General features: G+C 31.9%; 1 pseudogene; it reads left to right on the top strand.

The window, feature by feature from the left end:
• The first annotated feature begins 924 nt into the window (after positions 1–924).
• On the top strand, positions 925–2,938 carry LOC150029595 (uncharacterized; annotated as a pseudogene).
• Positions 2,939–4,941: the final 2,003 nt, after the last annotated feature.

Below are 4,941 nucleotides of genomic sequence, written 5' to 3' on the forward strand. Positions count from 1 at the left end.
GACAGCTTATTGCATGATACATTTAGAAATGTGATAGAAGAAAATGGTGGAAACGATGGTCCTGACGAGGAAGAAAAAAAAATCTACAATTTGATTAATGAGGCAAAACAAGAGTTATACCCTGGATGCGAAAGTTTCTCTACTCTTTCTTTCATAATTCGATTGTATCTCTTAAAATGTCTTCGTGGGTGGAGCAATGCCTCATTTTCTAACCTATTACAATTATAGAAAGAAGTCATGTCGAATCTAAACATTCCTGAATCCTTTAATAAAATAAAGGCCTCAATTAAAGATTTAGGCCTTGATTATAAGAAGATTCATGCAAGTCCAAATGATTGTATGTTATATTGGAAGGAGAATGAAACTGACATTTTTTGTGATAAGTGTAAAGTTTCAAGGTGGAAGGAATCTTGTGATGTAAATTTTGACTTACAACAACAACAAAATCAGCAGAAACTGCTTTCAAAAATTTTGAGGCACTTTCCATTAATTCCTAGACTTCAAAGGCTATTTATGTGCTCAAACACTACAGAGTCAATGAGGTGGCATGAAGAAGAGCGGTCAAAAGATGGTAAATTGAGACACCCTGCTGATGGTGAAGCTTGGAAAGACTTTGATAGACTTTATTCTAATTTTTCTTCTGAGACACGAAATGTAAGACTTGGTCTAACAAGTGATGGCTTCAATCCATTTAGGACTATGAGTATATCACATAGTACTTGGCCAATCATGATGGTGGTGTACAATTTTCCATCATGGTAATGCATGAAACCCGAATACACTGTGTTGTCACTATTAATTCCTGGACCACAATCACCAGGAAATTATATTAATGTGTATTTGCAACCACTAATTGAGGAATTAAAGGAATTATGGGAAATGGGTGTAGAAACATATGATATCTTAAGAGATCAAAAATTTCAAATGCATGCAACTCTTTTGTGGACTATCAATGACTACCCTGCATATGCTATGTTGTCAGGTTGGAGAACTAGAGGAAGGTTGGCATGACCATGTTGCAATCATGACACATTCATCTTACTTGAGACATAGTCATAAGATGTGTTATATGAATCATCGTGTCTTTTTACCACCAAATCATGCATGGAGAGTTAATAAAAAGTCCTTTAATGGAAAGAAAGAGTTTGGATTTGCACTAACTATGTTAGAAGGGATTGAAATCCTAAAAATATTAAAGGATTTCAAAAATTATTTTGGAAAGAATAAAAAAAAGATGGCCCGTGGAAAAAGAGATCAATCTTTTTTTAGTTTCCCTATTGGTCACAAAATAAATTACGACATAATCTTGATGTAATTCACATTGACAAAAACATATGTGATAATGTTATTGGAAGTCTTTTGGACATTCATGAAAAGACAAATGATCATATTAATGCACATTATGATTTACAAGATATGGGAATTAAAAAGAATCTTTATCCTAGGGAGATTGATGGAGGTCGTGTACAATTTGCAAGATCTTGTTTTTCAATGAATGCACATGAAACGTCAATTTTTTGTGGTGTTTTAAAGGCTTCCAAATTACCATATGAGATTGCATCAAATATTTCAAAGTGTGTGAATGTTAGTAAAAAAAATTAGTGGTTACAAGACTCATGATGCACATTTCATGCTACACTACTTGTTACAAGTTCCAATAAGAAGCATAATGCCTCATGTAGTGGCTAACCCTTCAATTCGTTTGGGGTCCTTTTTTCCCTCTGTGTCAAAAAGTGATCCATGTGCAAGATTTGGATTTCTTAGAATCTAATATTACAGAAGTACTTTGTCAGATGGAGACAATATTTCCTCCTATTTTTTTGACATAATGGTTCACTTGCCTATCCATATAGCAAATGAAATAAGGTTAGGTGGGTCGGTGCAATTTCGATGGATGTATCCAATTGAGAGATATTTATGCAGACTTAAAAGTTATGTTCGAAATAAAGCTTACCCAGAAGGTTTTATTGTTTAAGGGTATTTAGCAGAAGAAGCTTTGACACTTTGTTCAAGATATTTGCATAAAGGTGTAGATATAAGGCTGAATAGAAAAAGGATAAATTATGAGGGTAATGATTTATGTGATGTAGATTTGTGTGATTACTTTTCAAGTAGTGGTCTTCCTTTGGGGGGAAATAAAAAAGGTAAATCATTTTCTTTGGATTTTACATCTAAAGATCAAGCACATCGATACCTCTTATTCAATTGTTACGACTTAGACATATACATTAGGTATGATAATAGTTTTTTTTCTCATTTTCTCAATTATAAATTATAATTCAAATCACTAACAAAATGTGTTTGTATTTATAGAGAGTGTGATGATATTTTAAATAGGAAGACTAAAAGAAGAAAGTGGATTAAGACGGAGAACCAAAATCAAGATTTTAGTGAATAGTTCAAAGATAGAGCCATGAAAGACGACATATCACTTCCACTTAAAGAATTCTCTTATGGTCCTAATAGTGTTGCAAAGAGATTTTCAGGTTACCTCATCAATGGTTATAGATTTCATACTACAAAGAGAGATGCAACACACAAAACTCAAAATCCTGGTGTAACTTTGGTTTCATTGACTCCAAGTTATGCAAGTTCTAAGGATGAAAATTCTAGGATAGAACATGTCACTTATTATGGGGCAATCAAAGACATAATTGAGTTACATTATTATGGTCATTTGAAATTTGTGATGTTTAGGTGTGATTGGTTTGAGGGTGGGGAAGACAAATATGGACTTACATGTATCTACTTTAACAAAAAATGTTACCAAAATGACCCCTTTGTGTTGGCTTCCCAAGTCCACCAATGATTTTTTGTTTAAGATCCTTTTGATATAAATAGAAACTATGTTTTGAAGACAGTTCCAATAGACAGTTCCAATATGTCTGTCACTATAGCTGAGAAACCTTCTAAACATTTGGACAGAAAATTATTCTGATGATCTTGATTTTGATGACACTTTGTTTGACTACATGGACTAAGAGGAGGATTGTTAATGCTGATAGGATGACAAATTGTCTGATGTGAGAATTCTTGAAATTTAAGTTATAGAATGTATAATTTTTGTTTATCTATCCTTATTATTATTTTCAGTCCACTTAAATTGTATTCTTCATTGTTTGTTATAATAACAAACAAGCAAAATGAAGGAAAATTGGAAAACTTTTTGTGAATTTGGCTTGTTTTCTGTTTTCATTTTTAATTGATATGTTTTCTCAAAACTGCCATATTGTTTTCTATTTTTTCCTTTTATATCATGTCTTCTTGCATTCAACACTTTAAAATATGCATTCAAAAACTAAATTTTACTTTGTGGTCTTGTTATATTCTATAGTTACATTCTCTTACATTGTGGTCCTTCATATAACATGTTAATAAGATGACTAATTATGTTTTGCTTTAACTTCCATGGTGGTATATCAAATTATTGTTTTCACATAATGAATAAGGAAGCAAACTTAAAACGACATATGAATGCTCAAGACAAGATTCAAATGAGTGTTGCAAATTTGGAACCTCCTCTCGTAAAATCAAGCAAAAAATTGCTAAGAAAAATGCAAATCAAACGTGAAAAAATGACAAGTAAAGAATGTACCACTGCACCTACTATTGTTGCCCAAAGACAAGTGAGCTTGCCTAATCTTAAGGTAAGTGACTAAATAAATTTGGACAGGATGCTTAATTAACAAAACAAAATGTTGCAGTTGCAAGTACTGTTCAACATAAAATTCATAGTCAAAACAAACATTGATTGGAAGAATTGACATCTAAAAGCATCAAACATAGACAACTCCCAGAACCAAATATGAAATCCACGAAAAAGACAACAATTGCAAGTGATAAGTCAAAGGAAAGGCTACAAGCACTTGAAAGAGCATTGACTCAACTTAGTAATTCTAGTGCCAATGAATAACTTGAGCAAAAGGGAGTCTCACCAGAGGAGAATTCTAAGAAAAGACAATTGCCTATGAAATTAGTACAAGTTGAAGTTGATAGTTCAAAGGTAAAAGGTCAACTTAGAAAAAAGACAAGAATGATGGATGACAACTCAAAATCTAAGGAAGGAATAGTGATTGAAGATGTTGAATCAATGACAAAACAACAACACGCTCCTAATAAAACACAAACAAAAATTTTGTCCATCAATGTCAATAAATCAATTTCTTAAAGAAAATGGAAACAATAAAAGTGAAGAAAAAAATGTTCAAAATGGAAGTGAGGATGAAGAACAATATGTTGGAGAAGAAAATGCATACCAAGATGAAGATGGAGTGAATACGATAGAAGGTAAATGTTTATTATTACAAATAGACAACATTTTTTTTTCATATTTATGTCTTCTTTATAATATTTCATTTAATGAGTTCAATGTTAAAATAGGAACAAGTAAGAAAAAAGCGCAAGGTCAAACTCAATGCTTAGTATACACATGGAAGATCTAGTCAAGAACGTCCAGAAGTTATCTTAGACATTGATCGAGAACCAACTGGTCCCACTTGACAAGATTTTAACTGACTTAAGTTATTTCCTTGGCACGATAACTAGGACTTCTTCCTTTTGTCCCTTGATTTACACAAATTTCAAAGCTTTTCTCAATGATAAATATAACAAGGCTCGTATATGAGCATATGTTATGGTATGAAAAATAAATTTACATTGATTTAATGATCAAATATTTATGAAAATACAATCATTCTAATTCTCTTTTATAAGAAAAGTTCATCATTAGTGATAAAGGAGAGAAAGCGATATTTACTCGGATAAATGATGCATGGAGACACTACAAGAGTTTTATCAATAAAAGACACTTTTTAAAGTACTACACATTGAAGGATCGCCTCAAATATCGTCCATTATTCAATTCTGAAGATCATTTCAAACAATTGTTGAAATATTGGAACACTAGCATTATCAAGGTTAGATAATTTAATGTCTTATTTC

The sequence above is a fragment of the Phaseolus vulgaris genome, chromosome 1 (assembly GCF_051622355.1).
Source record: "Phaseolus vulgaris cultivar YP4 chromosome 1, ASM5162235v1, whole genome shotgun sequence".
NCBI lineage: Eukaryota > Viridiplantae > Streptophyta > Magnoliopsida > Fabales > Fabaceae > Phaseolus > Phaseolus vulgaris.